The sequence below is a fragment of the Lactuca virosa genome, chromosome 2 (assembly GCF_052849685.1).
Source record: "Lactuca virosa cultivar CGN04683 chromosome 2, Lactuca_virosa_CGN04683_v6, whole genome shotgun sequence".
In the NCBI taxonomy this organism is placed as follows: Eukaryota; Viridiplantae; Streptophyta; class Magnoliopsida; order Asterales; family Asteraceae; genus Lactuca; species Lactuca virosa.
The window spans coordinates 254,299,593-254,327,243 of NC_136427.1; the positions used below are offsets into that span (position 1 = coordinate 254,299,593).

The window sequence follows — 27,651 nt, forward strand, 5'->3', positions numbered from 1 at the left end:
TGTTGAGGAATCTAGACTACTAATTAGTCATAAGAAATAATAAACTAACACTTAGTGATAACTGAACCTAGGTCACATCAAAGGAAAAGTCAAGTGTTGAAGCAAAACGATACCCAACTTTCCATTCATCCATTTTAACAAGTGATTGCATAGTTACTTTCAGCTTACACATAAATATAAAATATCTAGACGATTAAATGCTATGTGTGCCTATTATCTGAATAACTTGATATCTATGTTATATAAATTATATGATTTTACTTGATTAATCATATATGTATTCTCGTATATATTTATATAAAATATGTTAGGTAGTATTGGGTGATGACAATGATGAGATGATGATGAGAGGACTTGACTTTTGGTGAACCAATAATCTAGCAGAGTATAGATAACGACCACAAACTATTCTAGACAGTCCGGTGGAATGTTGGCAAGCTCGCAACCTATAGGTGTTAGTGAACTATATGTTCATTGATGTACTCTATCCCCCATGGTTGCCTTATTGACATTTGTTGTTAAAGGACCCCCCCCCCCCTCCCTCTCCCGAGCAGTATTGTCTACCTGTTGATGATGATGATCCTCAGGATAGGTCCCTTGAGATCAGTATATTATGATCAATATGTAAGAATAACGAGAATGGGTAATCAGGTAAATTATTTGATGTGAAATATATTATTAAATAACTTAATTATTATGGTTTAAAACCATATGTGCTCACCAGGCCCCCAAGCCTGACCCACTCAGTTTCTTTGTATCACATGTAGCGGTATAAAGACACTTGGATGATGAGTGATTTGAGGAGTTTGTAGGTCATTAGTATAATACTAGGCGAATGCCCGCACGTTGCGCATAAACACTTATATAGTTGAAATCTTTACAAATATTTGTTTTCTTAAATATAACAATAACGTTGTTGTTAAATTTGATATGATAATTCGTATACTAAGTTCATAATGTATTAATTATTTTCAATTATATGATAATATATACATTTATTAAACCTGCATAATCTCAATCGTTTGAATGACATCTACCCGCGGGTTACTCATGAATGAAAATAAAAATAATATATTGTTTAATGTTATTTATAGTTGTTGTTATTGTTAATTAGTTTTTTAAAATTTATTTGCTTAACATTTTAATTTCTATCATTGTAATTATTTAAAACATCAAACATTGTTTTTTGTTTTTAAAGGTAACAATATAATCATTTATATAGATTTATTTTTAACTATTGTTATTGTAAGTTACTTTAAGTTACTTATTTGAAAACTTTTAATGATTATAAAATTATATTTAGGAAATATTTTAGTTAAATTGAGATTACAATTCTGTTTTTGCATTTAGCACTACAATTTATCACTTTTAAGTATTCACAAAATATTCTTTTGGTTTTCTAAATGAAACTGAAATTTATATTTACGTTGACCATGTAATGTTATATTTAAATTAATAATTTAAGTTTTTTATACAAACAGTTCAAAAGTTGTAGCTTTAAACTGATAATGGTTTACATACAACAACATACTAAATCTAATAAATTAAATATAATATGTTAAAAGTTAAAGACATAATTTATAAGTAGAAGTAAATATATTATTTTAATATTGAAATTTAGTTTATTTGTGGTAAACTTTAGGTTTGATATTTATTTAACCTTATTAACCAATTTATAATCATTATTAGAAATGCACTACATTTTATCACTTTTAACTATTTACAAAATATTCTTTGGGTTGTTTAAGTTGAACTAAAATTTATATTTAACTTAACCCTATAATGTTATATTTAAATTAACAATTTAAATATTTCATTCAAACTGTTCAAAAGTTGTAGCTTTAAATTGATAATAGTTACATACAACAACATTTTAAAACTAATAAATTAAGTATAATATGTTAAAAGTTAAAAACATAACTTTATAAGTAAAAGTAAAGATATTATTTTAATCTTGAAATTTAGTTTATATATGATTACACTTTAGGTTTGATATTTATTTAACCTTATTAACCAACTTATAATCATTATTAGAAAGAAATTGAAAAGTTACGGGAGTTTCAAATGAATGTGGTGAAAGGAAAAATATTTCCTTTATAAATATACTAGGCGGATACCTGCGCATTGCGCAGAAACACTTAAATAGTTGAAGTCTTTACAAATATATGTTTTTTTAAACATAACAATAACGTTGTTGTTAAACTTGATATAATAATTCCTATACTAAATTGATATAATATATTGATTATTTTTAATTATATGATAATATATACATCTATTATAATTGCATAATCTCAATCGTTTGAATGACTTCTACCCACAAGTTACACATGACTAAAATTAAATATAATATATGGTTTAATGTTATTTATAGTTGTTATTGTTAATTCATTTTTTAAAATTTATTAATGTTTTAATTTCTATCATTATAATTATTTAAAACATCAAGCATTGTTTTTTAATTTTAAAGGTAACAATATAATCATTTATATAAAGTTATTTTAAATTATTGTTATTGTAACTTATTTTAAGCTACTTATTTGAAAACTTTTAACGATTATTAAAATATCTTTAGGAAATATTTTAGTTAAATTGAGATTATAATTTAGGTTTTTGCATTTATCACTACAATTTATCACTTTTAACTATTTACAAAATATTCTTTGGGTTTTTAAGTGGAACTGAAATTTATATTTAAGTTGACACTGTCATGTTATATTTAAATTAACAATTTAAGTATTTTGTCAAAACTGTTCAAAAGTTGTAGCTTTAAACTTATAACAGTTTACATACAACAACATTTTAAATCTAATAAATTAAGTATAATATGTTAAAAGTTAAAGACATAACTTTATAAATAGAAAGTAAAGATATTATTTTAAAATTGAAATTTAGTTTATTTATGATTACACTTTAGGTTTGATATTTATTTAACCTTATTAATCAACTTATAATCATTATTAGAAAGACACTACAATTTATCACTTTTAACTATTTATAAAATATTTTTTGGGTTGTTTAAGTTAACCTAAAATTTATATTTAAGTTGACCCAGTAATGTTATATTTAAATTAATACTTTAAGTATTTTATACAAATTGTTCCAAAATTATATCGTTAAAATGATAATGGTTTACATTCAACAATATATTAAAACTAATAAATTAAGTATAATATGTTAAAAGTTAAAAAACATAACTTTATAAGTAGAAGTAAAGATATTATTTTAATATTGAAATTTAGTTTATATATGATTACACTTTAGGTTTGATATTTATTTAACCTTACTAACCAACTTATAATTATTATTAGAAAGAAATTGAAAAGTCATGGGAGTTTCAAATGAATGTGGTGAAAGAAAATTTGCATGGGAGTTTCAAATGAATATGGTGAAAGAAAAAATGTTTCTTTTATAATATAGTATGATATGATATGACTAGACAAATTCTCGCGCGTTGCGCAGCAAAAATTAAAAATATATTGTTAAAATATTGATAAATATTTGTTTAAAATGATTATGTTATTGACATTAACTTTGAGATAATATTTTTACACTAATATATATATATATATATATATATATATATATATATATATATATACTAGAAAGAAACCCATGCTTCGCATGGGGCGGAGGGGTCGGTGATGTCTAAAATGGAAATGTACTTTTATGTTTTGTCTAATAAAGGCATGTACTTTCATAAGCACAATATAAGTTGGTTTCTTTGAAAGACTGGTGTATCTTTCTTCTCCGGGTCCATAAATAGCAGCCGTAACGAATCACAGATGTGCAAAAAAATTCCCCTCTTTTTTTTCCTGTAAAACAATAGCCAACAAAAAATTGGGTAAACAAATGTCAAAGTGTTTTAAAATTAAAGATAAGGCATTGTAACTCCAAAATATTTAGGTACATGTCTATAATAGCCACACATTAACATCACTTTTTACCTTCCACCTAAAAAACCAATGAAAAGGCATCTGATTTGAACAAAAGAAAAAACAAATAAAAAGGACCAATCACAATCCCTTATTCTCTTCACAACTTTTTCTTTCCTCTTTCTAATAAGGCAGCGGGCCTCACCTGGCGACTTGCTTAGCACATCTTAGGGAGTGGACTTGGCGAGCTTGGCCAGCGAGCTACTCCCTCCAGCCTAATAGTAAAAATGTACATTACTATTTCCTGCAATTTGAAACAGATACAAGTTGGTTAATTTTCCTGCTATATGTACATTTGACGTATTTTAAGTCTGATAATTCTCTTTTTAGTGGCTGTTTGGAGGTTCTAACGCTTTTGCCTTTGGTTTTTTTCTTCTCCCGTTGACATTCAACACACCGGCTAGTAAATGTGTTTTCTCATCTATCTTAACACAAAACTATAACAAAAGAAAGCAATAAGTCACCAAATGGTGAAGTTGTAGAAACAGTCATTCAAAAATTACCTGTTTAGCACTGACCTTTGCCTTGTGTATGCTTATCATATGTATCAGCAACCGGCCATTTAAAATTTCCAGCTCCTGTTTATAGAAAAATATGGATTTTAATTGGGACTATGCAGCATATATCACCCATAACAACTATATACTAAGAATTTGGGAAGACATCTTAGACAAACATACCATTATGGGGTAATTAAAGAACTATATGTAATTTTTTCGGTTTAATAAGGCTAACTTATGTCAAGAAAAATATCAACAAAAACTTGAGAGATTTTTGTTAAGAGAATTCTTATAAGATTTTGTCATTTTGATGATTTTCACAGCACTTTTACAGCGACAATCTAATGTATTTTAAACCATAAGTTAATATTTAATACTTTATATCAACTGACCAATTATGCGCTAATGAACCCCATTTAGAATGAAATGAACCTTACATTGTAATGTAGCACATGAAATCCTATTGAAGTAGATCAACTCATTAGTTGACAAACTCCTTGCAACATAAAAGAATCGAGTGATTGAACCATGATTTCCAATGAAAAAAATTAATTTTACGTTAAAAGGTTTCAGTTAAGCCTGAAATTTCCTTTAATAACCTGCTGTTAAGCTGCCACCACTGCAAAAAAAAAAAACCCAAAAAAAACCCCAAAAAAAAACCTCAAAAAAAAATGGTCAAATAGAATGATATTGTTTTTTCTGGAATTTGGCTGATATTCAAAAGACTCTTAATTTTCACAAATAACTGGAGATATAGGACTACAATTAAAGTACCAAGAAGAAAGCTTTGAGAGTCGGTTAATCATGAAAGCAGAGTTCATTTTTTCTGGAAATACCTGCAAATAGATAGAACACAGGGCCTTATGTTATATTTTAATTCAATTTTACATTGATTACAAGTTAGTGTATTTACATAAAGGAAGTGCTCATTATAGTGATAACCAACTTACTAACAATAAAACTTCAAACTTAGTTATATTTTAATAATTTTGTTGGAACATCAGTTGCTTCAAGTAATATAATTATTTATTATCTCATTTTCTAAATGATTTAAAAAAAAGGAAAAAACATCGTATTTCTTATTTTTAAAATTAAAATAAAAAAACTTTTTACAACTGATCAATCTTAGGCTCTTGCTTCATCTCTGCAGATATCATCACAACTAACAAAAGTATATAAATATGATGACCTTGTATCTACAACGGAAAAGGTTTTCTTTTCAAAAATTAGTTGAAACCAAACTACCTTTTCTTTAAACAGACAAGAATAAAAAAAAAATACCTTCATCTTTTAACGGTGCAGGCTACCCGTTTAGTACTGGCACCTTCAATAAACAAAAATGACAAAAAGTTAGTACAAGGGCAATTAGGTAAATTATCTTTAATCAGTGCAGATAAATATCAAAGTAGCAACTTATTCTTCTTTTATTTCGGGTCCACTTTGGCTCTTGCATCTTTGAAGGCATAGTACTCTTTTTCCCGTAGTTGTTTTTGGGTTCCGTGGGACAATTTTGCCTCTGCCTTATTTTTTTGTTCAATTTTTGCCCTTAATAAAAAGCTTGTTCCAGAAGGCAATTGATTGGAAATGCTTATGGAAGTGATTCGTTAAAACAAATAATACACTGAAAGCAAGGTTATATGAAGATAAACTTACAAAAAAAAAAAAGACAACCTTTCTAGAAATCACATTGAAAGAGTCCAGTACAACCCTCCTGGTCAACCTCTCATTGTGAAGTACTATCAAACCTAGACAACAAACCCAAATTGAATCAATAAACATATTAATAAACATATTAATAAAGTGAGAACGGAAGGTAAGAAATAGAGCCAAACACAGAAAAGCCAAATTCATCATTAATTTAACCAAAATTGAATCAATAAACATATTAATAAGAAACTGAAAAAGAAACTTACATGATGAATGGAAGCTGCAGGGGCTGGGAAATTCGAAGGTTGAAGTCAATAACATAGAGTCAATCGGAAGGCACAATAAGACATATAAGGGCACAGTAGAGTGAGAACGGAAGGGAATAAATAGAGTCGGCAATGGAATAAAACCTGGATTCGTTCAAATCGTCCGCCTTACGAAACCCGGAAGATCAGTTATGAGGAGGTCTCCCTCTGTTTTTCAGGGGTGTAGTTCCTACGTCTCCTTCTCTTTTTCTTTACAACAAAATCGCTTGCACTTCTATGAGTTGTAATCGACATTACACCACCACAAAGTGCAGAAATTGAAAGATAGAAAGGAGGAGGGGTTTTTTTGGTCGTATAATTAGGCGGTGCACCAACAGAAGTCTACTAATCTGGGAGAGACAGTGACGGGGAATAACGGTGAGGAAGGATACTTTTGGTTTTCATCGAAGAGACGTTTACCCTGGAGTCGAAGTCGGACGGTGATTCCTACTGAACCCTAATCGAATAAAAAACCCTTCGCTATCCGCTACCGGAGCAACCCCTTTCTTCCATCACAGTTGACGACAGCTCCTGCTGAAGCCTTCGTCCTTCTTCTCCGATCAAGCTAAGAGCCGGTGGAGGTCAACTACCAGACAAAGACTACACCACAAAGGGGCCACCGGAGGTCAACTACTTATACAGAGCGTCCGATTGATCGGTGATACCTTCATAAGAATTCAGAATGAAATCGATTTGAGGTATTAGGAGATTGATTTGATACCTGAGAAGGAGAAGACGCTGGTGGTTTCTTCTATGGCGATGATCTATGGCGATGGCCTGAGGTGGATCGAAATTGGAGCGGAAGGGCTTCGGCTCTGGTGGCGATTATAGCCATGAACGGTGGTGATGTAGGGAACATCTTTGAAGAAGACGGAACTGAAGCGTAACGCCTTCGGACATTCCACAACGGCTGTAGAGCTCATCGGAGAGAGCTATGTTGAGAACACCCAAAACGATGCTCAATTGACAAGTCGTACACGAAAGAAATTAGCGTACCAGGTGGAGGTGGGTTAAGTCGTCGCTTGGAAGAGCATCGGAGTGTGGAAGGAACTGGAAGGCAAAAGTCCATTAGTGGAGGCGGTGGATCGTGTGAAGCGACCCAAAAACGTATCCAGAAGGATCGAATGGAGTCGGTGGTGTGAATGTCGCAAAGATAAACATGACGAAGAGGGCTGGGGAGAAGGTCCTGGAAGGTAGAGAGAGGAAAACCATAGGCGGTGGCAGCGGTGGGAAAAGAGAAGATGACACGTTTGCTGAATGAACAGTGGTGGTGGTGAAAGAGAAGAGTGACGTAGACGACCCATGGACTGAACATTAAGCACTGTTATTCTTGCAAGGACCAAATTGTCATTTCAATAAATAGTTGGACCAATTCCGATTTACAGCAAATGAAAGGGACCAATTATGTCAAATCCTAATGCAGCATACTGTTACTATTTTATTTTGCAGAACTTTAATATATATATATATATATATATATAAATCTCAATTATTTTGAACAATAATATTCATTGACATATATAATTATCACCTTCCTCATTAATAAAATTAAATATAATTATCTATTTAGTATTATTTTTAACAATTATTATGATTGATTAATTATATTTTTACTTATGCGATCTTTTTCTAATTTCAATAATGATGTTCATTTAAAATACAATTTATTTGTAGCTAAATGTGATTTATAATTTGATGTTATTATCATTTGAAATTATTATTCATTAATTTTAAACCTATTACGTTAAAGAAGACTTTTAAGAAACACTTAATATTATTATTAAAATGTGAAACATACACTAAATAATAAAGTGATAAGATAGACAATTTGCATTTCAAAAGAGACTTGCATGGATAATACGACATATCCATGATTTTTATAATTTGATTTTATTATTTATAGTTATTGTTCATTAATTTTAAAACGACTCATTATTATTAATAAGTGAAAGAAACTTTTAAAAAGCACTTATTATTATAATTAAAATGTTAAACATATACTAAAATATAAAGTGATAAGCTAGACAATTTACATTTTAAAAGAGGCTTACATGGATAATATGGATAATATGACATATCCATGATTTTTAATTAATTATTGCTTTGAAGCAACACGAACATACAAACAGTTATACAATAGTTAATTAAATATTATATATATCACCTTCCATAACATATGATCGATAACATGAATCTAATCTAATTTACATTAAAATTTCAACCACAACATATAATGATATTCTTAAAAAAATATTTAAACCAACAAAATACAAAAAAGAAATAGTATATACTACAAACTTACAAATTAAAAAGTTCAACATAATAACATGGCTCGAAAAATGGTCCAATGCCCTCAAACCAACACAAAAAACTTTAAACTTGTTTTCTTTGTAAATTTTGTTTGTGATTTGTATTTGTGTGTCTACTCAAAGAGATTGACCTTTTTATAGTAGACTGTCCATTAATTGTTTATTAAATATATTATATTAGTTATAAAACATTTGAGTTGTTAATCATTATTAAGAGACTTTTGAGTGGTATTCATTAAAATAGGAGGTTTCAAATGCATGAAGTGTTTGCAAATTTTTGTGGGGGTTTCAAATGCATGAGGTTCAAGGAAAAATGACTCCTTTATAAGTATAGTATGACTAGGCGAATACCTGCGCGTTGCGCAGAAACATCTATATAGTTGAAATCTTTACAAATATATGTTTTCTTAAACATACAATAACGTTCTTGTTAAATCTGATATAATAATTCTTATGCTAAGTTGATATAATATATTGGTTATTTTGAATTATATATATATATATATATATATATATATATATTAAAACCGTATAATCTCAATCGTTTGAATGACATCTACCTCCGAGTTACTCATTAATAAAATTAAATATAAAATATGGTTTAATGTTATTTATAGTTGTTGTTATTATTAATTAATTTTTTAAAATTTATTTGCTTAACGTTTTAATATTTATCATTGTCATTATTTAAAACATAAAAATTGTTTTTTGTTTTTAAAGGTAACAATATAATCGTTTGTATAGAGTTATTTTTAACTATTGTTATTGTAAGTTCTTCTAAGCTACTTATTTGAAAACTTTTAACGATTATAAAAATATCTTTAGGAAATAATTTAGTTTAATTGAGATTACGATTTAGTTTTTTGCATTTAGCATTATAATTTATCACTTTTAACTATTCACAAAATATTATTTGGGCTTTTTAAGTGGAACTGGAATTTATATTGAAGTTAACCATGTAATGTTTATTTAAATTAACAATTTAAGTATTTTATCCACATGTTAAAAAGTTCTAGCTTTAAACTGATAATGGTTTACATACAACAACATATTAAATCCAATAAATTAGGTATAATATGTTAAAAGTTAAAGACATAACTTTATAAGTAAAAGTAAATATATTATTTTAATATTGAAATTTAGTTTATTTATGATTGCACTTTAGGTTTGATATTTATATAACCTTATTAACCAACTTATAATCATTATTAGAAAGACACTACGGTTTATCAGTTTTAACTATTTACAAAATTATATTTGGGTTGTTTAAGTTGAACTAAAATTTATATTTAAGTTGACAATGTCGTGTTATATTTAAATTAACAATTTAAGTATTTATTCATGTCACACCCCCAAACCGGAACGACGGAAACGTTCGGGGGCGGAGGACGTCATGGACAGTATCACAACAATTGTATAATAGTAATCAAAGTAAACACAACCATTACATTGATAAAGTATAGTTTTTACATCTATTCATAACATAGTTTGTATGACATCAAAAGTGTATAACAAAAACTATAAGACGTGATTGCATAGTGCTCCATTTTCTCAAAACCTGTAAGTGTACCTGTCTACTGGTTCCCTGAGAATACAAGTGATTGTGAAAGTGTATCAACATTTAAGTTGATGAGTTCATAAGCATGTTTGTATTTGAAATCAGTATGTTGTTCTTTTGAAAATGTAAATGTGTTCTTCCAGAAAATCCTATATTTTCTATTGTAAAGGAATTGCAGTCTTAGTGCCACAAGACCAAAATATGTAAGGGTTGTTGTACTCAGTAATAGTATATCGTAGTCTTATTATTTAAATAAAACCAAGTGTAAATGAATGTTTCTCTGAAATGTAAGTTGTCTCTGTGCTGAAAATAGTATACTGTAATGTACTTGTATGAAAACTCTGTAAATGTAAGTGTCTGGATTCCACCAGCTGTAATGTAAAATACTATATTGTACTTTTATTATTTAATAAAACTACTTGAAGTTGTTAATGTATTCATACACTAATCGCATTGTTCAATACCAAATTATGAGTTATTATAACCATGCTTGATGACCTAAGATGGCCTAAAACGACGTTCTTTATGCGTCAGAATAGTTATGACATTTGTCACCCGAGGCCTGCTGGCCTAACTGTAGCTAACAGTTAAGGTGTGGGATTGTTAGTCCCGTATAGATCTATACACAAATTCACGCTCTCCATCCAGGAGACTCTGGTTATAATTTTAGGGCTTGGTTGGTACTTAGGTAAGTACTTGAAGTGTGTCTCACAAAGCTATACTGACGGTTACATGTAGAATAAATGAAAATCACTTTGTAATGAATAATTGTATGTAGGTTTCATAAAATATACCTATTATAGTTTATATGTTTGTTTCTATTGTATCTATGAATTTAGTAGCAATAATGTAAGTGTTACATAAACTATACCTATTATAGTTTATAAGTATGTTCTTGTATTGTTTCTTGAATTAGTAGAGCAGTATGTGTGTTCCATAAACTATACCTATTATAGTTTATAATTATGTTCCGTTTGTAATGAAAATATTTCTGAAATTTCTCCTTTGCTCAGCATGTTACAAAGGTTTAAAGTTTTATACTCATATATATATATAGGGCATATATAATTGAAATTAAAAAGACAGTCGGACAAGTGAATTTACCATAAGTCAACAACCAAACAAGGAACAGGAGTTAAGGCGAAAACACCAGTCCTAAGCCTGTTGAATCTCATATATATATATATATATATATATATATATATATATATATATATATATATATATATATATATATATATATATTTGGTAAAAACATTAGTTGAAACAGTTGAAATAATTTAGAATAGCTTGAAACAATTTAAAATAGCTTGAAACGTTTGAAATCCTTTGGATGTAAACACAAAAGTTCCTTGTGTTGTACTTGTATCCCCCCCCCAAAAAAAAACATGGTAAAATAGTGAAAACCTAGGGGTATGAACTCACCTCGAATGCGTGTTCTCGTTTGGATACGAAGTGGTAGTGGTGATCCTCGGGTTAGAACCCATGTGAATAGTTGTATCAAAAAATTTAGGAATTATTTGAAGGTGTTCTTGGTGTTCTTCGGTGAAATATGAATATTTGAAGATGTGCTTGGTGTTCTTGAGGAAAAACTTGAAGATATGAAGGAACTTATGAAGATTTGAAGGTGGGATGATGATATTGGTTGAAGATTTGAATATTGGATGGTGATCTGGGTGAAATCCCTTGAAGATATGAAGATTATGTATGAGTTTTGAGAGTAAATTGAGCGTGTTTACGGTTTGGGAAATGAGAAATGAATTCAGTTCACGGTTAAACACTTATATATAGGGGTAGTTTTCGGCATTAATGGGCCTTAAACTAAGTGTTTTAGGTCCGATACTTCCATAAAGGAAGTGATTTCGGTCTTAATGTCAAATAGCAAAGGGTTTTCGGCCATAAAGTCAAATAGCAAAGGGTTTTCGGTTTTGGCTTTGCTAAAAGCATGTGTTTTCAGTTTTGGTTAGGGATTAGATTCCCTAAACCGAAAACCATATATACATAAAGTATATTATGATTTTGAGTTAAGTATTAAGCTTATAATATCCTACTTCAACATGGTTTTCCATATAAACTTATATATAAGTTAAATGAACATGCACTCTAGGCATTCAAAGTTCTTATTGCATCAAGTTATGTTGTGAATTTACTTGTACATGGTTGAAGTTTAGACTTTATTTGAATAAGTTTGACTTACATTGACTTGAAATAACGGGTTGTAACATTATCCCCCCGTTAGAGGGAATTTCGTCTTGAAATTATTTCTATAGTGAGCATTCATGGACTACGGAAAAGATGCGGGTACTTTTGTCGCTCCCAAGTGAATTCAGGTCCCCGCTTGGCATTCCAGCGAACCTTCATTATTAGTATGCGACTTTGTTTCGTTCGTTTGACTTCCTTATCCATGATTTCTACTGGTTCTTCCACAAAATGTAGGATCTCGTTTATCTCGATTTCATCGAGTGGAATCACAAGAGTCTCGTTGGATAGGTATTTCTTTAGGTTAGACCCGTGGAAGATAGGATGTACGTTGTTATGTTCTTGAGGTAGTCGGAGTTTGTAAGCTACTGGGCCGATTCTAGAAAGAATCTCGAACGGCCCAATGTACATTGGATTTATTTTTCCACGCTTTCTGAAGCGTATCATGCCCTTCCAGGGTGAGACCTTTAACAGAACGCGGTCACCAACCTGAAATTCCAAGGGTTTTCGTCTCATGTATGCGTAACTCTTTTGTCTGTCCATAGAGGCTTTCAGTCGTTCTCGGATTTGGACGATCTTTTCTGTGGTTTCTCGAATGATTTCTAGGCCGGTGAGAGTGTTGTCAGGAGCTTGGCCTCTAGCTAGTTGCGTGTCACCCACTTCAGCCCAGCACAGAGGGGATCTGCACTTACGGCCATAGAGGGCTTCGAACGGGGCAACCTTGATGCTAGTGTGATAGCTATTGTTGTATGAGAATTCGACAAGTGGCAAATGGATATCCCATGCTTTACCAAAATCGATAACACAAGCTCTCAGCATGTCTTCTAGGGTTTGAATAGTTCTCTCACTCTGCCCGTCGGTTTGTGGGTGGTAGGTTGTACTCATGTCCAGCCTAGTTCCCAGATATTTCTATAGTGACTGCCAGAACCGCGAGGTGAATCTACTGTCTCTATAAGAGATAACAGATATTGGCACACCATGCAGTCATACTATCTCTCTAATGTAAGTTCTGGTCAGTTTCTCCATCTTGTCTGTTTCCCTTATTGGTAGGAAGTGAGCGGATTTGGTTAATTTGTCGACGATTACCCAAATGGTGTCATGCTCATCCTTGGTCTTGGGCAACTTGGTTATGAAATCCATTTTAATCTGTTCCTACTTCTACTCAGGTATCTCTGCTTGTTGTAGTAAACCTGAGGGCTTCTGGTATTCTACCCTGACTTTGGTGCAAGTTAGGCACTTGCCTACATAGGTAGCAATTTCTGCTTTCATGTTTGGCCACTAATAGAGTTTCTTAAAGTCCAGATACATCTTATCTGAACCTGGATGAACGAAGTATCGAGTTTTATGGGATTCGTTCATGACAACCTCTCTGTAGCCACCAAACTTCGGTGTCCAGATCCTATTCATGAAATAACGAACTCCGTCACCCTTGATTTCTAAGTTCTTCTCCATTCCTCTTAAGGCTTCATCTGCCACATTATCAGGCTTCAAGGCTTCCAGCTGAGCCTCTTTGATCTGTGTGGACAGATGTGAATGGATGGTCATGGTTAGTGCTTTTACTCTGCGACCTGAGTACTCCTTTCGACTAAGGGCATCTGCTACTACATTGGCTTTTTGAGGATGATAGCGAATTCTGCATTCGTAATCATTGAGTAGTTCAACCAATCGTCGTTGTCTCATGTTAAGTTCTTTCTGGTCGAAGATGTGTTGAAGGCTTTTGTGGTCCGTAAAAATGGTGCACTTTGTACCGTAAAGGTAGTGCCTCCAGATTTCCAGAGCAAACACTACTGCTCCCAACTCAAGATCATGAGTGGTGTAGTTGACCTCGTGTGCCTTTATCTGTCTCGAGGCATATGCAATGACCTTTCCTCGTTGCATAAGTACACAACCTAGTCCCTGATTGGATGTGTCGCAGTATACTACGAAGTCTTCTGTTCCTTCTGGAAGGGACAAGATAGGTGCGCTGCACAGGGCTTGCTTCAGCGTTTGGAACGCAGTGGCTTGTTTCTCTCCCCAACTAAAAGTTACACCCTTCTGAGTCAGGGTGGTAAGAGGCTTAGCGATTTTGTAGAAGTTTTGGATGAACCTTCTGTAGTAGCCAGCGAGGCCAAGAAATTGACGAATCTCTGTTGGGGTTCTAGGGGTCATCCAGTTTTCGATAGCTTTGATTTTGGAGGGATCCACATGAATCCCTTCCTCGCTGACCACATGACCAAGGAAATTTACCTTCCTAATCCAAAACTCGCACTTAGAGAACTTCGCATAAAGCTTCGCTGCCCTTAATGTTTCTAGAAATTGTCTCATGTGCTAGTTATGTTCTTCTTTACTTCGTGAGTAGATGAGTATATCATCTATGAATACTATCACGAATTTGTCTAGGAAAGGACGGTATACTCGATTCATTAAATCCATGAATACTGCGGGTGCATTTTTTCAGACCGAAGGGCATCACTACAAACTCGTAGTGACCATAACGAGTTCGGAATGTTGTTTTGGGAACATCATCCTCTTGGACTCGTAGTTGGTGATACCCCGATCTCAGGTCGATCTTTGAAAAGTAGCTTGCTCCTTGGAGTTGATCTAAGAGGTCTTCTATTCGTGGTAGAGGGTATCGGTTCTTAATGGTAAGCTTGTTTAGCTCGCGGTAATCTATGCACATGCGAAACGATCCATCCTTCTTTTTCACGAACAGGACCGGTGCTCCCCAAGGTGAGAAGCTCGGTCTAATGAATCCTTTGCTGAGCAGTTCGTTTAGTTGGCTGGATAGTTCTTGCATCTCTGTTGGTGCTAGACGATACGGGGATTTGGCTATGGGGGTAGCTCCATGAATCAAGTCGATTCGGAACTTGACTTGGTGTTCAGGAGGAACTCCTGGAAGATCTTCGGGAAAGATGTCTGGGAAAATTACAGACTTCGGAAATGCTCTCGATGTCTTTTACTTCCTGTTTCTCGTTCACTACGTGTGCTAAGAATGTATAGTACTCCTTACGTAGGTATTTTTGGGCTTTGACGCAAGAGATGATGCGAAGGTTCGTACCGGGTTTGTCGCCGTAAATAACGAGGGTTTCGCCACTTGGCAGATTAAGGCAAATGGCTTTTTCGAAACATAGGATATCAGCACGGTAAGGACTTAACCAATCCATACCGATGATAATATCAACGCCTTTTATGGAGACCGGCATAAGGTCGATTTGAAAAGAATGGTCGTTTAGAGTGAGGGTACAACCTATGTATATGTCGTTAGTGCTTTCTGTTTTCACGTTTTCCATCTCGACAGTGAATGTTTGTTTAGTGTTTGTGGTTTGTTTGAGTAGGTGTTTAAATTTGTGGCTTACGAAACTCCTCTCCGCACCACTATCAAAGAGTATACATGCATAAGAGTTATCGAGAAAGAACGTACCCGTGACTACCGTGGAATCTGCTACTGCCTCCTCGTGACCTATTGCCAATACTCTTCCCACACCCCAACATTCTTTGTATTAGGACAATCCCTCTTGATGTATCCTATTTCACCACACCCATAACAAGCTTGGCTTACTCCTCCGCTGGGGGCCTGGGTGGTTGGTTATGTTGGCGCCTTACAGAAACGGGTGGTGTGCCCCTTTCTATTGCAGTTCTTGCAATGCATTTATCTATAAACTCCCGTGTGATGGAAGTTGCACTTGTTATACAGTGGGAGGTTTCCAGCATATCGACTAGGAGGTGCTGGTGCAGCAGGAACAACAGCAGGAATGGTAGCAGCGTGGACTGCCACTGTTTGTTGTTTCTTTGAGGACTCTTGCGAAGATTGGCCCTTTCTTTTGTTCCAGAATTTTTTTTTGTTTCCAGTCTCTTTGGGTTGCTCAGGAACAAATGTCATGAAGCCTTGACGAACTCCATGATCCACTAGTGTCTGTGCCAGAAGCTTGGCATTATCAAAAGTAAGTGGATTTGCAGCTATTACGTTCCCTTGGATCTATGGAGATAGTCCCCATATGTACATTTCCACTTTCTTTCTCTCCGGGGTGACCATACCGGGACACAGAATAGCCAGGTCACTGAATCTGGCAGTGTAAGCAACAATATCGCAGTCCTTCATCGTCAGACCCCAGAGCTATTGCTCTAGCTTTTGTATCTCGCATCTTGGACAATATTCTGCCAGCATCAGAACTTTTAAGTCTTCCCAGCTTATGACATTGGCTACCGGGAGAGTCAATGACTTGACATAGACGTTCCACCAAGAGAGGGCTCTGTCCATGAAAGTGCATGCTGCAAATTTGACTTTGCTAGCTTCGGGGCACGCATAAATTTCAAACACCGATTCTATTTTCTCGAACCAGCGTGTGAGGGTAATGACACCTCCAGTGCCATCAAAATATATAGGTTTGGCGTTCATGAAATCTTTGTATGAACACTCCCTCGGGTGTCCATGGCTTTCTCTGTGATTAGAAGGATTGCCACCACTACCCGCCCCACTAGTGCCACTCGTATTGATTTGCGACATGGCGGCTGCCATGGCGGTTGTTACTGCTGCTTGGAAAACAGCATGATCATACTGAGGAGGTTGTGGCGGTGGTGGTGTTGATTGTGTGTTGTTGAAACGTCTTCTTGATCTACGTGGCGACATCTTTTTCTAAAATATTTAAGAGGAAGTGACGATAAGCCCTCTATAATGGTCAAGAGTCAGGTGATATATTGAACAAGATATATCTTTATTCCAGATGCATCCTATCCTGAATTTTATAGTGTTCTATTAAGCGATTTACAATAGAAGTCTACTTAATACAAGTAAACAATCGCAATTTCAATTTATGAAATTTATAGCAACACTTGTAACGAATTTGTATAGTGTGACTCATACCGGGTCCTCCTATAATCACATAGTATAAACAAATTATATATAACCAAAATCAAATAGACCTTCGATTTTGTGATCCTACTCTAAATCCACAACCAGACAAGGAACAGGAAGTAAAGCGAAACCACAAATTCTAAGTTTATAAAATCTTAATTATATATAACCCTAGCGTATACACTTAGCAATTATAGATCTACCAGTAAGGGTTCTTTGTTTTCACTTGGTTGATTTCTGGTAAGAAGGCCCTTCTCGACTATTAGTTTATATAACTAATATCGAGGCCTAAATGTTGTTGTTCTAGTGTTATAGTGTTATAAAATACTCCTATAATATTTTAACTTCATGTTTGGTTCTATAGTTTCTCTTATGTATAGAGTTGGTAAGTTTAGACTTGTTGCCACACCATGGTCACTTCCAAACACATGTTGGTCGTATCTCGAATAAATATAGTTGATCAGGCTATATTTATCCCATATATGATTACATAACTGTCTAGATTTAATTGCAGTGTCCAACATCTAAATACTTTTATGTAGTTCTTACTATGATATTGTTTCTGGTATGTATGTATGTTTGTATACTTCTTATAAAATACTTAGATTTTAAAAGTATACTTTAGTCAGAGCGCTTCAGCCCCATTGTGTTTATAGTTGTATATCTTGTATGGTTTGATATACTTAGTTCAATATAAACAATGCTCTGATACCAATCAGTCACACCCCCAAACCGGAACGGCGGAAACGTTCGGGGGCAGAGGACGTCATGTACAGTATCACAACAATTGTATAATAGTAATCAAAGTAAACACAACCATTACATTGATAAAGTATAGTTTTTACATCTATTCGTAACATAGTTTGTATGACATCAAAAGTGTATAGCAAAAACTATAAGACGTGACTACATAGTGCTCCGTCTTTTCAAAACCTGTAAGTGTACATGTCTACTGGTTCCCTGAGAATACAAGTGATTTTGAAAGTGTATCAACATTTAAGTTGGTGAGTTCATAAACATGTTTGTATTTGAAATTAGTATGTTGTTCTTTTGAAAATGTAAATGTGTTCTTCCAGAAAATCCTATATTTTCTGTTGTAAAGGAATTGCAGTCTTAGTGCCATAAGACCAAAATGTGTAAGGGTTGTTGTACTCAGTAGTAGTATATCGTAGTCTTATTATTTAGATAAAATCAAGTGTAAATGAATGTTTCTCTTAAATATAAGTTGTCTCTGAAATGTAAGTTTCTATGTGCTGAAAATAGTATACTGTAATGTACTTGTATGAAAACTTTGTAAATGTAAGAGCCTGGATTCCACAAGTTGTAATGTAAAATATTGTATTGTAGTTCTATTATTTAATAAAACTACTTGAAGTTGTTAATGTATTCATACACTAATCGCATTGTTCAATACCAAATTGTGAGTTATTGTAACCATGCTTGATGATCTAAGATGGCCTGAAAGGATGTTCTTCAGGCGTCAGAATAGTTATGACATTTGTCACCCCATGCCTGCCGGCCTAACTATAGCTAACAGTTAAGGTGCGAGATTGTCAGTCTCGTATAGATCTATACACAAATTCACACTCACCCTCCAAGAGACTCTGGTTATAATTCCAGCGCTTGGTTGGTACTTAGGTAAGTACTTGAAGTGTGTCTCACAAAGCTATACTGACGGTTACGTGTAGAATAAATGAAAATCACTTTGTAATGAATAACTGTATGTAGGTTTCATACACTATACCTATTATAGTTTATATGTTTGTTTCTATTGTATCTCTGAATTTAGTAGCAATGATGTAAGTGTTACATAAACTATACATATTATAGTTTATAAGTATGTTCTTGTATTGTTTATTGAATTAGTAGAGTATTATGTGTGTTCCATAAACTATACATATTATAGTTTATAAGTATGTTCCGTTTGTAATGAAAATATTTCTGAAATTTCTCCTTTGCTCAGCATGTTACAAAGGTTTAAAGTTTTATACTCATATATATATATATATATATATATATATATATATATATATATGGCATATATAATTGAAATTAAAAAGACAGTCGGACAAGTAAATTTACCCTAAGCCAACAACCAAACAAGGAACAGGAGTTAAGGCGAAAACACCAATCCTAAGCCTGTTGAATCTCATTTATATATATATATATATATATATATATATATATATATGTGTGTGTGTGTGTGTGTGTGTGTGTGTGTGTTTTGGTAAAAACAATAGTTGAAACAGTTGAAATAATTTTGAATAGCTTGAAACAGTTTAAAATAACTTGAAACGTTTGAAATCGTTTAAAATCGTTTGGATGTTAACACAAAAGTTCCTTGTGTTGTAATTGTATCCCCCCCCCCCTAAAAACATGGAAAAATAGTGAAAACGTAGGGGTATAAACTCACCTCGAATGCGTGTTCTCGTTTGGATACAAAGTGGTAGCGTTGATCCTCGGGTTAGAACCCGTGTGAATAGTCGTATCAAAAATTCTAGGAGTTATTTGAAGGAGTTTGTAAGGGTCGAAGACCTGTTGTAATATGTCGAAGTCATAAGTTTATTTTACAAGGCATTTATGTAACGAAGCGTACTTGTTTAGTCCTTGTAATGTTTTGTGTGCTTTCATGTTTCCAATAAATAGGGACATTACTTAGAGTTAGATAAGAGTCTTTGTATGAACTTGTCTATTTTTCTCTCTGTAACATTGAAAGCATAATAGAGCTGAAACCAGATCATATTTACATCGTGTGTTCAATCTATATGTGACAACCTTCAATTTCTGGTCAAGTCAAAGTCAAATAAAGTCAACAAGTCAAACCGGTCAACTCAATTAACCTTTCATATTAGGGTATACATTATGTTACTACTGTACAACTCGCTATTTTAATAAGAAGTTATCACTTGAAAAATCCATATGTTGAGAATTCTCAAACCCTAATCAGGATAAGTGATGAAACTACTTGGTAAAACACTATCCCATACCCCTCGGGGGCGTATAACATTCATAACAAGGCTTAACGGGGTTTACACACCTTGCGTAGCGAAGCTAAGCATCCAAAAAGGTCTCAAACGAAATCTCTCCCAAATCTCTCTAAGTATGTGAAATCTCTCCAAGTATGTGAAATCTCTCCCAAATCTCTCTAAGTATGTTAAATCTCTCCCAAATCTCTCTAAGTATGTGAAATATCTCCAAGTATGTGGAATCTCTCCCAAATCTCTCTAAGTATGTGAAATCTCTCCCAAATCTCTCTAAGTATGTGAAATCTCTCCCAAATCTCTCTAATTATGTGAAATCTCTCCAAGTAGGTGAAATCTCTCCCAAATCTCTCTAAGTATGTGAAATCTCTCTAAGTATGTGAAATCTCTCCCAAATCTCTCTAAGTATGTGAAATCTCTCCCAAATCTCTATAAGTATGTGAAATCTCTCCAAGTAGGTGAAATCTCTCCCAAATCTCTCTCAAAATCTCTCTCAACTTTTTATAATCACTCAGGGCATCCCGACCCTTGATTTAGTCGAAAATCGCTCGAAAACGGAAGTGTATGCGAAAAACAGCTTTAAGGAGTCGAACCCTCTTAAGGAGCCGAACCTCTCATTTGAACCGAAACTAGCTTAAGAACCGAACCTCACTCTAGAACCGAACCAGCCTTCGGTTCTAACCCTCTCAGGACCGAAACTTCGGCCAGACTTCGGAATTTTCACTCTTTTTCCCGGTTTTTGACCCCAACTTCGTTTTAAGCCTGTTTTTCGTGATTTGAACGCGGGATTTTCACCCAAACTCGTGTTTTGATTTAAGGGACCCTATATTATCATATATTAATCATATTTAGGGGGAAATCCTTGTCCAAGAATAAAATCTATTAAGTTAGATTTTGTGATAGAGTGTTGACTTTCTATAAGTTTATGACACAAGCAACCCCCCATACCTTCATAGTACAACCCTCAGTCACTATTCCCCCTACCTAGTCTACATGAAGTCCTCCACCCCCGGACGTTTCCGCCATCCTTGGTTTGGGGGTGTGACACTATATTCTGATTACTCTGATTTGATTTATACTTGATTCTACACTTCATCAATTGGTATCAGAGCAGGAATCATGATCTGAGATCTAATTTTCACTATGTTTCAAAAGGTTTTTGAATCAAATTTCTGGTTCGAAAAGTTCCGCACCTTTTGACGTGAAAAAGCGTTCTAGATCTTCAATTGTGATTTGATTCTGCAACTGATTTGTTGAATCGAGTATTCTACTTCATTTTTCTGATCAATTCAACAATTTGCTTTCAAATTCTCTTTGATTTCTCAAAAACTCTCAAAAAATTTCTTCCGTACATAAATGGCGAACTTCAATCTCAACTCGATGAATTCATACTCTCATCTGCTAGGATTTTCAACTAAGATTCCTATGCTCATTCCGGAATACTATGATCAGTGGTCTGATCGTATGCAAGATTACTTGAATGGAATCGATGAAGAGCTTTGGTCTTGCATCTCAGGAAATGTTACTCTTCCGACGAATCTTCAACCAATTGGATCGTCGTCTGGTACTACGAGTGTGGAAGATCAAAATGTTCATATGAAGAAACTTAAAAAACGATGCATTAGGGAGTTACGTGGTGCATTACCTCCAGTTGTGTATAACTATGTCAGAAGTTGTACAACTGCAAAGGACATCTAGAATAATCTCAAATAAAGGTTTCAAGGTAGCGAGAAGACTAAGTATATCGAATCACATAAGATATACAAACTATAAATGCATCGGGACTAAAGTCTCTGATTAAACATTTTCAAATAACTATACTTTTAGAAATAAATAGTTTCTTGTTAAAAGTATGAGTGCATGCATACATACTAGTGTAGTATCATATCTAGGACAATACAAAAGTTAAAAATAGAGGACTTGTGCAATGTGAATATGCCCTGGGATATGCAATCAAGTCTGGGAGGAATATAGCCTGATCAACTATATTCGTCCGAGAAGTGACTAGAATGTGTCGGGGGATAGTAATAGTGGACAACAAGTCTATCAACTTACCAACACCCATACAAGAAAATCATTAAGAACCAAACATAACATTTAAAAAATACTATAGGAGTATTTTTTGGTACTATAACTTATGTGAAAACTAAACAGATTCTTGCTAGTAGATCTACAATCACTAAGTGGATACGCCAAAGTTATATATAACTTAGATATCATAGACTTAGAATCTGTGATCGTTGCTTCACTTCCTGTTCCTTGTTTGGTTGTGGTTTTGGAGTATGATCACTTATTCGAAGGTCTATCATATCTTTTGTTATATGTAACTGGTATGCACCATGTCATTATAGAAGTAACTAAGGAGGATCAAACCCCTATAAGTATTTATAGGAATATGATTATTATATGCCTCTTACCTCACCCCTATTCTCGCACGGACATCATGGCAAGATTTTGCTTACCAGGAGACCCTACTTTCCGAACCCAGAGAGTTAGTGGGTGATGAGGAAAAGAGTCGGAGGTGGAGCCATAGGTCGACAACTCTCCTTTCATAGCCAGGGCTCTTGCGAACCGTTTCGACTACATCGAACCTGTGCCCCGTTGGGCAGCATTGATCGAGGGGTGGAGTCCCCATCAGCAACAGCAATCGCCATTTGGGGACCAACAAGGTTGCAGTAACCTCAACCATCGAGGACCAAAACAGGGAGACTGTGAATCGAGTTCGGGAACTGCGTGCTACTACAGACGCTACCATCTCACAAACTCGAGACTTAGAAAGAGACTGCTATTTCAGAGACCAACTCATTAAGGACCTTATCTCCGCTCAGGCGAAGGCAAAGGAGTATCAAGATAGACACTCGACACTCGAAGAGAGAGTGGTCGCAGCCGAGCATAGGTTGGCATAACTACAGGACGCATCGGCTTCGTTTCAAGCACCACTGGGGACGTATTATCCTGAGCAGAGTTCATGTTACTCACAAGACCTTGTAGATTAGGTCTATGAGTATGCGTTGGTGCTACTCCCCTCCATGTGTAGGCCCGACCCTACGAGTTAGTAATTACACTAGTCGAGAGATTTATTTGCGGTCCAAACTTTTCCTTGCAATGATGTGGTGTAGACCTGCATCAGGCACAAAATTTTCTCTAAAACTAAATATGCTAGAAACATACAAATGTGCGTATTATTTCATTGGGAGCAATACTACCAAAAATTCATAAGTTTATTTCATATAGACTCTCATTATGAATTGTTTTCAGAACACCATAAAAATTGAAACACGATACACTCAGAACTAAGATAAACTTAGCGAGATAACTCCCGACGTATAAACCCTTATTCAAGACTCATTATCATCTCGCCTTATTAAACCTCCTGGTTGAAAGGTGCCTTTTCGTAGACCCATAGGGTGCGGTCATACCAGCACTAATGCCCCAGATCCCATCAGAACTCCTCAGCTAAGCGTGTTTGGACAAACATAATCCTAGGATGGGTAAAACTTAACGCCCGTACAAAACCTACTTCTACCCACTACCATAACTCCGTCTCAGGAACGTTAGCAGAAACATCGAGAATAGTTCAGTAAAATGCAAAATTTATATATATATATATATATATATATATATATATATATATATATATATATATATATATATATATATGTATATAAATGATAAGGATATAACTAGAGATAATCATCCCCACTCACGACATCGTTTCTCCCCATGCAACAGGGTTATGTCTTCACAAGAAGGTAACCAACCAACAAGCAAGGCAACAATCCTGCAGATAGACTCTGCTACTTTTCAAGTTGCGGTCACGGCAGCCGTGACAGCCGTCATGGCACAACTCAATGCTAACAACCCCAGCAGAGGTGAAGGCGATGTCGGCAATACTAACCGCAATAACAGTCGAGAACACCAGCGGGTGTCCACCAACGAAGGCGCCTCAGGCCACAAACCTAAGAACAAGAAACGAGAGTTTTGGGACAAAAAGAAGCGCAACCTATCTCAAAAACGCGCTAAAAGACAACAAACCGTGGCTGTCCCTGTAATTACAACGGCCGTCACAACTCATGCCTCGACACTAGCCACAACGCCTGTCACTCAAGCACCGGTCAGACCATATATGGGAACACTCCCAAAGTGTAACAAGTGTGGCTACCATCACAATGGGGTTTGCCGGGTGCCGCACTGTAAAAACTGCAACAAGAACGGACATACTTCCCGCTTCTGCAGGACCCAGACCCAACGCATCGCTTCAATCCCCAATACCAGTGTAAGTCCAGTATGCCACCTATGCGGTGGAATGGGACACTTCAAGAGAGACTGTCCAACTGAGAAGAATGACGGGGGAGCAGGAGGAGTGTGACAAACAAACCAGCAGGAGCAAAAAGGAAACCTTATTAAGACTTTTGTAATGTTTCCAACAAGAAAACCGTTTAAGTACCATATGTTTGTAATGAATTTGGTATGTTTGCTAAAATTACCGTCTTTCAAAAAGTAGTTAAAATACTCTCTCGTTCAAATCAAATCAAAGACACTCATATATGACCTTAGGATCATTACCGGTGAGCTGTGATGACTTTGTGTATACATCAGGGTTAATTATAATCAAAATACTAAAGACTTAAAGCGAATAATTCCGTCCTGATTCCTGTTCCATGTCTAGTAGTGGGGTTAGGGTAGAGCCACTCACTCGACGATTTCATCAATACCAAATTACATACGACTTGCATATACCGATCAATCATAGAATGATCTGTCGGGGATCATGATATAAGGTATCATTACTAGCTATCAGAACACACTTACTACCAATACTAACTGCTGTGGTATGAATCATTTGCAGTAGCAATAACATCGATCAAAACGGAACACACTGAAAAGAAACACAGGATGCACTATCACTCTAACGAATATCTCTTACGAATACAACTTAACACATGTTTTACCTAAAAGATCGGTTGTCGTCATTCGATTTCGATTGGTATAGTCCTCACCTTCCCGATTAAACGGCTACGAAAAGACCCTTCACTTAACCCACTGAATATCGAAACCCTCGCCTTTCATAAACGCAAATCCGACACGGACCTCCAGGTCATCTCTCGCTGCGAAACCCCAAAACACTCACCAGAGGAGTATTATACCTTCCGAACCTTTTCAAGTTATTCCTAGTAAACCCTTCGAGAATATCACTTGTATAGCAGGTCAAGATCAAGCACAGAAGCTTGGGACGAATACGATTAGTCTATCACTACTAAGTGTATACACGAGGATAATATATAATTAAGATTCTACGGACATTGGATGCGTGTTCCCGCCCTATTTCCTGTTCCTTGTCTGGTTGTGGACTTGGGGCAGAGTCACCCGTCCAACTGTCTTACCAACCTTAATTACATACGACCTATATGCGCAAGTTAAAGATGGATGGACTAGGTACGAGTCCTACCAGGAACTTTAGGCAAAGGCTACCCAGGAGTGCGAGTGAACGTTCTACCATCCGAATAAGTCTAGTCGCGTAAACCGAACCCATATGCTCCCTACCGATCTAATCAAACGAGAAACACTAAAGCATGCCCTATGCAGCGCTCCGAGGAGAAGTTATTACTTATGACTTAGTATAAATTCGAGAAAGGCTGAAAGCATCTCGAAATCGACAAAAGAGCTACATAGATAAGTGACGCAAACCCTCGAAATTGCGGGTTGGTGACCGAGTTCTGTTAAAGGCCTCACCGTTGAAAATAATGATATGTCTCGGTAAGCATGAGAAACTAAATCCAAGGTACAGCGGGCCATTCGAAATCCTCGCTAGGATTGGCCCGGTAGCATACAAACTCCAACTGCCACAAGAACCTAATATTGTACATCCAACCATCTACGCGTCAAATTTTAATAAATGTATGTCTGACAAGACTCTTGTGATACCTCCCGACGAAATCAAAGTCGCATCCCTATTGTGAAGGTCCGTTGGAACGTAAAACGAGGACCCGAGTTCACCTAGGAACGCGAAGACCAGATGAAACAAAAATACCCGCATTTTTCTCGAACTCTCGAAGTCCCGGTCAAAGTGCTAATTTTGGGACGAAATTCCTTCTAACGGGGGGATGATGTGACAACCGTCAATTTCTGGTCAAGTCAAAGTCAAATAAAGTCAACAAGTCAAACCGGTCAACTCAATTAACCTTTCATATTAGGGTATACATTATGTTACTACTGTACAACTTGCTATTTTAATAAGAAGTTATCACTTGAAAAATCCATATGTTGAGAATTCTCAAACCCTAATCAGGATAAGTGATTAAACTACTTGGTAAAACACTATCCCATACCCCTCGGGGCGTATAACATTCATAACAAGGCTTAACGGGGTTTACACACCTTGCGTAGCGAAGTTAAGCATCCAAAAAGGTCTCAAACGAAATATCTCTAAGTATGTGAAATCTCTCCAAGTATGTGAAATCTCTCCCAAATCTCTCTAAGTATATTAAATTTCTCCCAAATCTCTCTAAGTATGTGAAATCTCTCCCAAATCTCTCTAAGTATGTGAAATCTCTCCCAAATCTCTCTAAGTATGTGAAATCTCTCCCAAATCTCTCTAAGTATGTGAAATCTCTCCAAGTAGGTGAAATCTCTCTCAAATCTCTCTAAGTATGTGAAATCTCTCTAAGTATGTGAAATCTCTCCCAAATCTCTCTAAGTATGTGAAATCTCTCCCAAATCTCTATAAGTATGTGAAATCTCTCCAAGTAGGTGAAATCTCTCCCAAATCTCTCTCAAAATATCTCTCAACTTTTTATAATCACTCAGGGCATCCCGACCCTTGATTTAGTCGAAAACCGCTCGAAAACGAAAGTTTATGCGAAAAACAGCTTTAAGGAGTCGAACCCTCTTAAGGAGCCGAACCTCTCATTTGAACCGAAACTAGCTTAAGAACCGAACCTCACTCTAGAACCGAACCAGCCTTCGGTTCTAACCCTCTCAGGACCGAAACTTCGGCCAGACTTCGGAATTTTCACTCTTTTTCCCGGTTTTTGACCCCAACTTCGTTTTAAGCCTGTTTTTCGTGATTTGAACGCAGGATTTTCACCCAAACTCGTGTTTTGATTTAAGGGACCCTATATTATCATATATTAATCATATTTAGGGGGAAATCCTTGTCCAAGAATAAAATCTATTAAGTTAGATTTTGTGATAGAGTGTTGACTTTCTATAAGTTTATGACACAAGCAACCCCCCATACCTTCATAGTACAACCCTCAGTCACTATTCCCCCTACCTAGTCTACTATTTGTCCTTTGACACCCCTCCTCCAACTATAAAGGTTCATCAAAAGCTGAAAAATCATCTCTCTCCTTCCACTTTACTCACTCTCTCACCAAAGAGCAA

The 27,651-nt window shown here is 35.1% G+C and overlaps 1 long non-coding RNA gene across 5 annotated transcripts; it reads right to left on the reverse strand.

Annotated features, from left to right (window-relative positions):
* Nucleotides 1-3,477: 3,477 nt before the first annotated feature.
* LOC145160785 (uncharacterized) lies at nucleotides 3,478-7,717 on the reverse strand. Of its 5 annotated transcripts, none has more exons than XR_013738246.1 (8): nucleotides 6,349-7,717; nucleotides 5,849-6,180; nucleotides 5,717-5,759; nucleotides 5,210-5,271; nucleotides 4,873-5,054; nucleotides 4,439-4,513; nucleotides 4,081-4,179; nucleotides 3,478-3,815 (listed from the first exon to the last, which is right to left on the reverse strand). It is a non-coding gene; the product is annotated as an uncharacterized LOC145160785 (long non-coding RNA). The 5 variants fall into 5 exon arrangements; XR_013738242.1 differs by having other exon boundaries at nucleotides 5,717-6,180; nucleotides 6,349-6,987; nucleotides 7,109-7,714; XR_013738243.1 differs by having other exon boundaries at nucleotides 5,717-6,180; nucleotides 6,349-6,371; nucleotides 6,493-7,714.
* Nucleotides 7,718-27,651: the final 19,934 nt, after the last annotated feature.